At 38.8% G+C, this 13,120-nt stretch overlaps 1 protein-coding gene across 2 annotated transcripts in view; it reads left to right on the top strand.

Annotated features, from left to right (window-relative positions):
- Positions 1-795: 795 nt before the first annotated feature.
- Positions 796-13,120, top strand: part of LOC120534454 (gastrula zinc finger protein XlCGF52.1-like) — a 47,838-nt gene continuing 35,513 nt past the window's right edge. The window contains exons 1-2 of one of the 2 annotated variants that reach the window (XM_039762038.1): positions 802-866; positions 5,386-5,457. The gene's annotated coding sequence lies outside the window, so the exon portion shown is untranslated. Of the gene's footprint in view, positions 867-5,385; positions 5,458-13,120 lie in introns of both variants that reach the window. The other variant, XM_039762039.1, reaches the window with a different exon arrangement.

The following is a 13,120-nucleotide window of genomic DNA, read 5'->3' as shown; positions in this document are numbered from 1 at the left end:
AATGGTTAATCCAATGTAATACACCCTGGACTCCCTGGAAGTGCCCTGAAGCCTTCTTCACAACAATTGAGACTCTCTATTCTAACTCGGTCAGTGTGACAGAGTGATCTCCAGCCATGTCCTCGTCGACACTCTTACCTGTGTTAACGAGAGGAGCACTGAGATGACGTCAGCAGGTCCTGTTGTGGCAGGGCTGAAATGCAATGGAAATGTTTTTTGGAGAGATTAGGTTCATTTTCATGGCAAAGAGGGACTTTGCAATTAATTGCAATTCATCTGCTTACTCTTCATAACATTCTGGAGTAGATGCAAATTGCCATCTTAAAAATTGAACAGCAAACTTTGTCAAAATGAATATTTGCGTCATCCTCAAAACCTTTGGCCACAACTGTATGCTTGGATATGTGAAAAAATAATTTTGAACTGCGTTATTTTAATATCGTTCCATATTGTATTTACATTTGTATGTGTATGCAATCCGATTGTATGAAATAACATTCATCGTGGCATAGCAAATGTCGTTATATCATTTTATTTTTAATTTTTGCAGCAATCTTGCGCTAAGACTTTGAAAATGAAATTGCAAAGAAGGACTGTATTTTTGTTTTATAATTTTAAATTTAATTTCCTATGTTGCAGAAAATATACCCCATTCTACATGTAAGGGTAAAAAAAAAGGAATGGCAGCCTCGAGAACTGAGGAACAGACAGCGCGGATTGAGTAGTGATACAGCCAATCAGTGGCGACTTCGTATTTCTCCCGGAAACCCTTTCCTGAAATCCATGAAAGGAAGTAGGCGGGACGACGTGATAGTTGGAGTGCAGTTTGATTTCACGCTGGAGAAAGAAATCCCAGCTGGAAAAAGGTACGTACTTGTATGAGAATATTAGAGACGGCGCACGGGGATCATTATTGCCAGATAGTCCGATCTTAGTCGGTGAACAGCACGCGATTGCTTGATTCTCGATGGAATTTCCCGATGCACTGATTGACTACTCGTCGGTGATTTCTGTGTCTTCCTTAACGAAACTTATGTCAGATTTGCTTAAAAAAGCCCAGAGACGTAACCGCAGCCTTTAGTCATTCATTTCTCGATTTATTTTCTTACGACTCCAGGAGTAACGAAGATATTGATTCTCTTTCAGTTTAGTGCAGACACGTAAATAAGTAGCGGTTGTTTACCTGTGGCTGTTCTTGCTCACCTCTCGTCTTTTTCATCTTACTCATGCTCCGTGCCAGAGTCGTGTCCTGTGCCGGCAGCATCGTGTACGCTCGCTCTCCCTTTTTCAAGCGTCCAAGTCTGGGAGCTGTACGGGGAAATGTGGGGACAGTTTTAAATATTTTGAAGGACAAATTCATCCCACTATTTAGCAACAGTAGTTAAAGAGAATTCAGGGTAAATACGGTGCTAAAATGAAAGTTACAAATGGAAAACAGCTGTGTAACCAGTAGAATACTGGTAACTGCAGCTCGAACCGTAGTGTATACGGGGGAACGAAGCAACGGTTAAAAAGGATATCGGGAAGTGTAGCAAACTGGAGCGTGTGTGGTGAGGAAATGACATCTGCGGTTTGTCCGCTGTAAAGAAAGAATTCATGTGAGAGCCATTCGACTTCAGGAAAAGATCGGCTTTTGTCAAAATCATAGCCGTCGAAAGTGTGCGTCACTTCACGGAATGGACATTCATCCAGTCTTATGTCTTAACAGTTCAACTGAATTAAGTAATTAATCTCTATAAAAAATCCTTCTATAATTATGTATATTAATGAAGCAGATCTCAGGTTGCTTCCCTGGGATGAAACGGTGGCTTTTATGGCATCTGAAGTGTCCGCCTCTTCCACCTTTTGTTTGTATCGCTCAGCAGTAAATAGAATTGGTGGTAACCCTTTGAAATATTTTATGGCCACACGTCGGATGAGCTTTGATCTTTGACCTTTGAACTTTACCTTTTCAGGGCACATAAGGATAAATAAGCTTTCAAAATGCCAAAGGGGATAGAACTATTTCGTACTTTCGGAACGCTGTTTGTGCATTTCTAGTATTCCTTATTTTGCCGTTTTTTTATTAGATAGATACTTTATTAATTAATCCCAAGTATTATACTTTGTTACTGTATATAATTTTTGATACTGTATGTAATTTGAGTTTGCTATTAATTAATTGTCTATTATTGTACTGGTTATCTGCCTTCAATCATTACAAAACAAATGTATTGCAGCGTGTACTTGTGAAGCACATGCAAACATTAACACATTGTTTTATGTAGAAATTCTTGATGTACTGTTTTATTGGTAATTCACAATGTTTAAGGAATATTTGGAGAAACGGGTTGGGGGGGACTTGGAGTGTTTTTTCATTAACAAAAATAAAAAAAAAATTGTAGGCTGCCTGTATATGAAACTTCGTAATAAGATGTTTCCCTCAACAACTTACGTTGGGTCTCCTCACCTTGCCGGCACTGATAAGAGTAACACGCTAAAAATAACGCATGTTACGTAGTCAGATTACTTTTTAAGGCAACGAGTAACGTAACGCATTACTTGTTTTTGTTGAAGTAAAAATACCTGCAATACAAAAAAAAAATTGGGTTACTGTATTAGTTTTCTTTTTATTTATTAAAAAATAACTTTCCACACCTTCTGTTCTGTATTTGCTTTTAGTGACACAGCTTGTCAGTAACACTGTAAGTTAAACGTGCACAGTTCAAAACGCCGCTTTTAGCAACATTTACTTCTACAGCACATTTTCATACAAAGGATGACGCTTTACAAGATTGTCAAAAAAATTGCATGCAAAGAAAAACAAATTAAAATTAGATATCAATATTAGTGGATAACAGAAAATAAATAACACACGCTTACATAATACAGGTATATAAGTATGAGAAGTATAGTCCTTGAATCTAAAATTATTATTATTTAAGTCTCTCTAATGATAAGGTCAGGTGGCCAAGGTATGCAGAAAATGTGCTGAAGCTCCAGCTAAGCTGGAGGAAAGAAACCGCAATCTGCAGGGGTTCAAGGCCAACACAGCCCCTCACTGAGCATCCCAGCTAACTGAAACAGGTCGACATACTCACGTCATTTGAGCTTAGAATAAAGAGCTCGAAAAGCTGCATATTAAAATGAATAGTCCTGCTTTAAGTCATCCTGACCTGCAATAAATGTAGCCCTCTTCTTGTTCTTACTATTCAAAGAAACCGATGTTTTGATAGTAAGTGCGGGTTTCATATCTTTATGTTGAATTAGAATACGGTTTAAGAAAATAAAACACAGGGAAATTGTCAAATTTGTCTGTTTCCTGTCAGTTTCATGAAATCTTACATATGAGCTTAGGGAGGTCCGGCTCATGCTGGCTACAAAGGGTGCTTGGCACACCGGCAGTAAAAAACGGTAGTTGGTAAAAAGGTGCATTTTTTATTTTGTTTGTTTAGGGTTTCTTTCCTGCCTTGTGCCCTTTGTTGGCTGGGATTGGCTCCAGCAGACCCCCGTAACCTTGTAGTTGGGATATAGCGCGTTGGATAATGGTTGGATTGATGTTTAGTACTTTGGCTATTTTAATTAATCCTTCATTTTCATGTGTAGTATGCTAAATTTGCAGTTTGCTAATTGTAAAACAAGGCATGCAGTCATGGGAGGATATTTGACCGAGGAGACCTGATCTCCACCAATAGATACGCTAGTCAGAGGGGGCTGTGGGATGGCACACCAGTCCTCAAAGTAATCGAAGGATCTGCTACTTTATTATGTGCCTTATGTTGTCAAAGTACAGATTTAAATTCTATGCAGCTTGCCTGTATGTTAAATTGTTCAAAATTTGTATTACTGCATGCTGCTTTAGGGTCATCGCAAAGGCACACTAATGAATGTTGGCTAATTTAATATTGAAACAGAGGGTGACTGCCGTGCCCACCAACACTAAGTGCCAATGGGTTATTGCACTTTCACATCGCCCTTTTAGTTAACACCGTTTCTCAGGTAGCCCTCGTTGCATGAAAACCTTCTTCCGCTCACTGGCCATTCCCATATTTGGTATAATAATATCGATCGATCGATCGACTTTGCAGGCTTATTGTTTTATCACCGCAGAAGCTGCTTATATGGATGATGGAATTCCAGCTCGTATTATGGGTGACTCGTCTCTCAACTTATTAAAAACAAACAAAAAAAACTATTTTTTCCTTTTTTCATCTTTTTTTTTTTCCTCCTTTGCTTGTGCCATCCTCTTAGAGCAGTGCTTCCCGATTGGGGGTGCGAGCAACTGTTGCTGGGGGATCCATCGAGGAAGAAAAATGCAAAACATTATTTGTACAAAATCTTAATTTATCTATCCATTCCTAAATAATTAAATGGGCAGGCTATTTAATACGCTGCTTGTTAAAACGGATGACGTCCGCTCTTACGCGCACTTACTGTAGTGCTGCATGGGTATTATGAACTATCCTATCAACTCCTAATTTTTTTCTACTTCTTCTCAAACCAAAGAGGTGCGAAATCGGCCTCGTCAGTCACAGGGGGTGCGAGCGTAAAATGAATCAGGAAGCGCTGTCTTAGAGTGAAATAGCTGTAGTTGCATGTCATGCCTGTAGGGTGTGCTAAAAGTAGCTGAGAAAAATTTCATTATGTCCTGTTATGAAACAACATTTATTTATATAACATATTTTCATAGAAATAATGTAGCTCAAAGTGCTTTACATGATGAAGAAAAGAGAAATAAAAGACAAAGTAAGAATTACAATAAGACAACACTAATTAACATAAGAATAAGAGTAAGGTCCGATGGCCAGGGAGGACAGAAAAAAACAAACTCCAGACGGCTGGAGACACCGTTGGGGGTAAAAATAAAAGTGTGGGACTTGAACATGCAGGATAAACAAGAGAAACGCTATAACTAGAGAATAGTGAAAGAAAGAAGACTTGATTCTAGTAAATAAAGGGTTTTACTTCAGCCATTTAATGTCTTTTCTACTAGGAAGGTGTTTTTTTTTTTGTTTGTTTCTGACAAAATAAGAAAGGAATGCAGCAATAAAGTTTCTTTTTCGTTGCTCCTCATATATATGCTTTGTGAAAACTCTCTGGTGTGTTAAATTACTATTACATTATTTAACGCCTGTGTTTTGTAAAATAGAACACAAAAATTGTGGTTGTAAATATTAATTAATGACTAGTTCTATTTGAATTAGTGCAGTCCTTGTTAAAGGACTATATAATAAATGAATGTATTGTAAAAATATATACAACTCAATTTTTCTTTTTGTAAAAACTTGATTGATTTGTATGGATTGCAATAAAATTAATAAAGAAAAAAAAAAAATATATACACACATAATATAAGTGTGAGTTAAGAAGTTGTCATTAACTAATGGTTATTAATTTATATTTAAGCTCCTGTGATCCCTTGTGAGATCTGCATGCAGGATGCTGTCTCTAGACGAGAATCAGCCATTTTCTTCAACCGTACGTTTCATGAAGTGTTTGGAAGTAGAATAATTATTTGTATTATTTAATGCAGGCTCTTCAGTATATTTTGATTGAAAGGGTGGCAAGTCAGCCCTGGAATTTGAAAAAGTGAATTTGATTATTGGTAAGTAGGTGGTAGCGTAGGCCGCGTAGACAGTGCATTGCCGCACCCACCACATGACAGACCACCATTTAAACCCGAGTGTATTAATAGAAAAAAATCCGCTACACTAATTGAAAAATGAATCTGTTGAACACGCTTCACATTTGTGACCTTTTTTTGGACAGTTAAGATTTTATGGATATATTGATAATAATACATTTTATTTATATAGCTCCTTTCCCATACTTCACAGAGTTTACGATAGAATGGCAGGGTATACAGTATATAGCATTGTACTAAACCAGAAAAATAAATAATGAAGAGTAAGACAGTAAATTCAGAGAAAAGCCTAACGGACAACATAATTGATGGTCTAACACACACACATCAACAACAACAACAGCATTTATTTATATAGCACATTTTCATACAAAAAAATGTAGCTCAAAGTGCTTTACAAAATGAAGAATAAAAAATAGAAGACACAATAAAAAATAAACATAAGTCAACATTAATTAACATAGAATAAGTAAGGTCCGATGGCCAGGGTGGACAGAAAAGGTTACATGAGCATCTTGTAGATTAGTGTGGGGTACAACAAGATTACCAGGATCAGAGGACCTTAGTGGGCGAGCAGGCACATAGTGATGGAGAAAGTCACCAATGTAGTTTGGTGCGAGGTTATATAAGGCTTTGTAGGTTAGTAGTAGGTGGTGGAGAGACTGCATTTGTTTTATTTTGTTTTGTTATATTTAAAGACGTGCATGGACCATTTTTTTCCACTATTGCAGCTATTGTGAATATTGCAAAAATTTCAATGTATGATAAATGTGTCATAGTTACTTTTTATCTAGTTTGTATATAATGGCTTTATTATACCTTTTGCCAGTCCTCGGTCATGGAAGTTAACCTCACTACACTTGCATACACCAGAATGGGATACACAGACAGACAGAACAGAAAAGGAGACGGGGTTGGCATTTCTGTCAAACAGAATTTAAATGCAAGTCCTCTTCAGTTTGATAATGAGCTCCATCTTAGTGAGGACATGTGGCTTCATCTGGAACTCATTAGGGAAAGAGGTCTTATTTTAGGAGTGTGTTATAGACCACCCAATGCACACCGTAATTTCAACACACATCTTTTTAGTAATATCTATAAGACACTTTTACAGGGGGATATTTTAGTCATGGGGCACCTGAATATTAACTGGGATAACCTTGTAAATGGAGGAGCAAAATAGCAGGAGTTTTTAGAAGTAGTAAGTGACTGTTTTATAACACAGCATGTTAAAGCACCAACATGGGGTGAAGCCTGTCTGGATTTAGTATTCTGTAATAATCAGGATAGAATTGAGGGTGTAGACGTGATTGAACCACTAGGGTCACGTGACCAGAATGTAATACAATTCTCAGTATTTTGTAAGAGTACAGATGCAAAGACTAAAATTGTTAAGTTGAACTTCGGGCAAATTTTGAGCAGATGCAGCAAAATCTAAAGGGGACAGACTGAGATAAGCTTTTAAGTGTCGAGACAGTCCAGGAGCAGTGGGACAGGTTTAAAAATGTTTTACATGTAATGCAGGACAGATACAGACCTCCATTTCGAATTAATAGGAAATTAAAAACACTCTGCAGTGGGCTAATAAGGAGTTGAAAAAGAAGCTGCAATGGAAATCACTGCTTTATAGGGCATTTAAAACTAATAACTCCAAAGTGAAATGTAGGGCATATGAGAACATGAAGACAACCATTATCAGGATATCAGAGAGGATAAAAGGGAGTTGAAGAGGAATGTAGCAGAAAAGGCGAAAGACGACCCTAAGAGATTCTTTCAGTATTTTAGTAGTAAAAGGACAGTCAATGAGAAGGTGAAGTGATAATTGGAATTATTAGGAAATTAACAAAAAAAAACAACAACAAAAAAAAAAAACTCCACAGTGGATTAATAAAGATTTAAAAAAGAAGCTGCAAAGGACAAAAACAGCTGTATATGGTTTATGAATCGTATGGCATATGAGAACATGATGGCAACCATTAAGAAGGATTTTAGGGAAGATAAAAGGCAGTTGGAGAAGAATACAGCAGATAAGGGGAAAAATGACGCACAGAGATTCAGTATTTTAGTAGTAAAAGAACAGTCGAGGAGGGGAAGTGCATCAGGAATAGTAAAGAAGGATTAAAAGATACAGACAGTGAAATAGCAGATGCCCTAAACTTACATTTTTCTGAGGTGTTTACAAGTGAGCAAGTGGATAACCTGCCAGAGGTAAACGGGACTACTAAGGAGGTACTGAGGGATTTGGAAATTGTAGAGGGAGATGTGCTGCTCTGATTAAATAGGATGAAATCAAACAAATCACCAGGACCAGATAATATTTACCTTCAAGTTCTTGAGGAAGCTGGAGAATACAAATATAAACCCTTGACACACATTTGTAGGAAGTCACTGCATACTGGGGAAATTCTGAAGCACTAGAAAATATCCTCCCATTATATAAAAAAGGGTGACTGGGCAGATCCAAGCAACTATAGGCCAGTAAGCTGAATGTGCATCACAGGAAAATTAAAGGAGGGAATTATTAAGGATAAGATTGAGCAACACATGACAAGGACAGGAGTTATTCTGAACAGTCAGCATGGGTTTAGAAGAGGGAGGTCGTGTTTTACTAGCATGTTGGAATTCTATGAGGAGGCAACAAGAGGATACGATCAAAGTGGAGCTTATGATATTATTTATCTGGACTTTCAGAAAGCATTTGATAAGGTGCCACATGAGAGGTTGGGCATCAAGTTAAAAGAAGTGGGAGTTCAGGGTGATGTTTGTAGATGGGTGCAGAATTGGCTCAGACACAGGAAGCAGAGGGTGATGGTGTGAGGAACCTCATCAGAACTGGCTGATGTTAAGAGTGGTGGCCAGCAGGGGTCAGTGCTAGGGCCATTGCTATTTTTAATATACTGTATATAAATGATTTAGGTAGGAATATATAAGTAACAAGTTGGTTAAGTTTGCAGATGATACCAAAATAGATGGATTGGTAGATAATTTGGAATCCGTTATATCATTACAGAAGGACTTGGATAGCATACAGGCTTAGGCTGATTTGCGGCAGATGAAATGTAATGTCAGTAAATGTAAATTATTAAATGCGGGAAGTACAAATGTTAGGTTTGAATACACAATGGATGGTCAGAAAATCGAGAGTACACCTTATTAGAAGGATTTAGGAGTCATAGTGGACTTTAAGCTATCGACTTCCCAACAGAAACCATTAAGAAGGCTAACAGAATATCAGGTTATATAGCGCCTTGAGGTGTGGAGTACAAGTCACAGGAGGTCCTGCTCAAGCTTTTTAACACACTGGTGAGGCCTCATCTGGAGTCCTGTGTGTAGTTTTGGTCTCCAGGCTACAAAAAGGACATAGCAGCACTAGAAAAGGTCCAGAGAAGAGCGACTAGGCTGATTCCAGGGCTACAGGGGATGACTTATGAGCAAAGATTAAAAAAGCTGAGCCTTTACAGTTTAAGCAAAAGAAGATTAAGAGGAGACATGATTGAAGAGTTTAAAATTATGAAGGGAATCAGTCCAGTGAATCGAAACTGTTATTTTAAAATTAGTTCATCAAGAACATGGGGACACAGTTAGAAACTTAAAGGTAAAACTTGCACAAACATTAGGACATTTTTCTTTACACAAAGAACAATAGACACCTGGAATAAGTGACCAAGTAGTGTGGTAGACAGACTTTAAGGACTTTCAAAACTTGACTTGATGTTTTTTTTGGAAGAAATAAATGAATGGGACTGGCAAGCTTTGTTGGGCTGAATGGCCTGCTCTTGTCTAGAGTGTTCTAATATCAGCACACACCGGCTCTGGGCTTATAATTTAATATCGCACACCAGCCAGTGAAATGTGCAGTTTTTCAATTAAAAGAAGAAAAACTTACACACTGTTAGAACAATTAGAACAATTAGAACAATTAGAACAATCTAGACGAGAACAGGCCATTCAGCCCAACAAAGCTCGCCAGTCCTATTCACTTGCTTCCTCCAAGAAAACATCAAGTCGAGTTTTGAAAGTCCCTAACGTCTTACTGTCTACCACACTACTTGGTAACTTATTCCAAGTGTCTATCGTTCTTTGTGTAAGAAAAACTTCCTAATGTTTGTGAAATTTACCTTAACAAGTTTCCAACTGTGTCCCCGTGTTCTTGATGAGCTCATTTTAAAATACAAGTCTCGATCCACTGTACTAATTCCCTTCATAATTTTAAACACTTCAATCATGTCACCTCTTAATCTTCTTTTGCTTAAACTGTAAAGGCCCAGCTCTTTTAATCTTTCCTCATAATTCAACCCCTGTAGACCTGGAATCAGCCTAGTTGCTCTTCTCTGGACCTTTTCTAGTGCTGCTATGTCCTTTTGTAGCCTGGAGACCAAAACTGCACACAGTACTCAAGATGAGGCCTCACCAGTGCATTATAAAGGTTGAGCATAACCTCCTTGGACTTGTACTCCACAGATCGACCTAATATTTTTACTTCCTATGTGTAATACTTTACATTTACTGACATTAAATTTCATCTGCCACAAATCTGCCCAAGCCTGTATGCTATCCAAGTCCTTCTGTAATGATATAACGGATTCCAAATTATCTGCTAATCCACCTATCTTGGTATCATCTGCAAACTTAACCAACTTGTTACTTATATTCCTATCTAAATCAAATGTAAACCATCTAAATGTTTGTAATGTGTTGCATTTTATGATAAGTAACTATACTGTACAACGCATTTAGCTACTTTTTTGTGAGTAACAAGTAATGTAAGTGACTTTTAAAAATAATGTTCCCTGGTGCTGGTAGTGCGACTTGTGTACCTTAGTGATGCTCAGAGCTACTGTAGGTCATGTGGAGCGTTGTGCTCCCGGTGGGGTCTCCCTTGGCAAATGGGTTTGAACTGAAAAGTCACACAAGAATGATTCACAACAACCCTCATGAGGGTGTAAATCAATAAATGGCATACCTTGTAGCCACTCCAGAAGCCCACCCTAATGGAAACTGGCTTTGGGAACTTGGAGCATTACCTCTTTGGTGGTGAGGATCCTGAGCTGGTGCAGGAGGATATAGTTGGTAGCACCTCCACACATAACGTGGGTTTTGGAACAAAACTTCTTGACCGGAGGTGGTCTCTGTCCTACTCTGGGGATACCCACAAGCCATTGGCTGAGGGCTTTGTAATTATAGTCTTTCCCCAGTGGATAAGAGGGTTTCCTCAATGTGGCTACGAGTCACAAGGAGGTAAACTCTGACTGTTGTTTGTGCATATGCACCGAACATCTGTTCTGAGTATTTAGCCTTCTTAGAGAAGGTAGGGTGGGGTATGTGGAAGGAAGTTGCCCCCTGACTTAAATCAGATTATCAGGAATAAATGAGATACCTGGAGGGGCACGATTGGGAGGAAAGGCCAGCCAGATTTGAACAACAGCACTGAGTTATCTGATTTTTATGTTAGTCATGGACTGTCCATAACAAACACGCCGTTCAAAGACACGGAGGCTCAGAAGTGTATCTGGTACCAGAGCACCTTGCGCTGAAGGTCAATCAAAGACTTTGCAGTTTTGTCACCTGACCTGAGGCTACTTGTTTTGAACACTCAGGTGGAGAGAATGGTGGAGATGTCAGCTGATCACCACTTGGTGGTGAGTTGTATCAAAAGTGAGATGCATAGGCCAGGCAGACCAGGGAAGCCTAGATGAGCAGTTAGGGCATGCTGGGAATGTCTCACTAAGTCTTCTGTTCATGAACAGTTTGCTCCTACCTTTGAAAGAACCTCTCCCATCTGCAGAATGAGATTGGGTACATTGAGACTGATTGAACCCCATTCTCTGGGCATCTCATGGTGACACGCTTAGGACCCAATTGTTAAGAAGGTGGCCGTTGGGTCCATGATCTCTGAGGGATCTCCTGTCTCGGTTGACAGTTACCGACAGACTATGAGGTGCATAAGTCATTGTTGAGTATTTTGGAGAGGCCATGCAGAAAGACCATTGAAAGACCTTGAAGCTGTTGTGGCAAACTGTTCAGTGCCACAGGAGGAGAAGGCGTGACCTTACCCAGATTGTGTTAAGGGATGGAGAAATACAGAACTTTTTTATGGGGGAAATCATTGATTGGTGGAAGGAACACTTTGAGGAAGTTCTCAACCCAGTGGACATGCCATCATACCAGGAGACATTATTGGACACACCTGATTGGAAGAAGGGGGGTTGGGGTGGGCCGAGATCCCATCACTGTTGCCAAAGTCACTATGGAGGTTTTAAGGGGTCTGTGGTGGATGGTAATCTGACTGAAGACGTTGGTGCCGGCCATTGTTGGAATAGAGTGGTTAATGCGTTAATTCAGTATTGCATAAAAGTTAGGTAAAGCAGCCTTGGAATAGAAGACTGATGTGGTGGTCCCCATATTTAACAAAGGTGACCAAAGAGAGTGTTCCAAGTACAGAGGGATCACGCTCCTCTGCCTCCCAGGTAAGGGCAATGCTGGAGGGTAGAAACCACCCAATAGATGAGCTAAAGACACAGGAGGAACAATGTAGATTTTGTCCTGGCTGTGGAAAAGAAGACAAGCTCTTCTCCCTGGCACAGTTGCTGAAGATAGAATAAGGTTATGATAACCCAGTCTGCATGTGTTTTGTAGATTTGGAAAAAGCATATTGCTGTGTCCCTCTGCATGTGTTGTGTGAGGTGCTGCAGGAATGTGGGGTAACGGGCCGTTCGTGCTTGTTTTTCATACTCTATATGAATGCAGTGAGAGTTGTGTCTGAATACTTGGCTTTCAGTAAAATGCTCATTAGTTCAGTCACTTGTCGTCTTCTGTAGTTCAGCAAAGTTAAGTTCTTTTTTCATCTCCAGCTTCCTGACATATACAATCCCGAGGCTCTACTTGTATAAACAAGTATAAACAATCCTCATCATAACTAATAACACAATTCTGTGTAAAAGTGTCCATGAAAGGCACTTCAACCTCTAAAGTTCTTTTTATATTGCTGGAAATGCCTGAACTGTTAGCCTTAATTCCACACATAGTGTTGTGAAAAAGCATTTGCCCCGTCCTGATTTCTTCTTCTTTTTTTTTTTTTTTCTTTTTTTCATGTTTGTCACACTTAATTGTTTCAGTTCATCAAACAAATTTAAATAGATAGATACTTTATTAATCCCAAGGGGAAATTCACATAATCCAGCAGCAGTATACTGATACAAAAAAAAATTATTAGACAAAGATAACCAAAGTCAACACAAAATGCAGTTTTTAAGTGCTGACTTTTATTTATTAAGGAGATTAAAATATCCAAACCTACATGGGTATATGTGAAAAAGTAATTGCCCCCTAAACCTAATAACTGGTTGTGCCACCCATAGCAGCAACAACTTCAAGCTTTTGCGATAACTGACAATGTGTCTTTCACATCACTGTGGAGGAATTTTGTCCCACTCTTCTTTGCTTTTTGTAAGGTCATGCCACATCATCTGAATTGAATTCAAGTTCAGACTTTGACTA

This window comes from Polypterus senegalus, chromosome 8, assembly GCF_016835505.1.
Source record: "Polypterus senegalus isolate Bchr_013 chromosome 8, ASM1683550v1, whole genome shotgun sequence".
Taxonomy (NCBI): Eukaryota; Metazoa; Chordata; class Cladistia; order Polypteriformes; family Polypteridae; genus Polypterus; species Polypterus senegalus.
The sequence above is the reverse complement of the archived record's forward strand: the minus strand, read 5'-3'. Positions and strand labels throughout refer to the sequence as shown.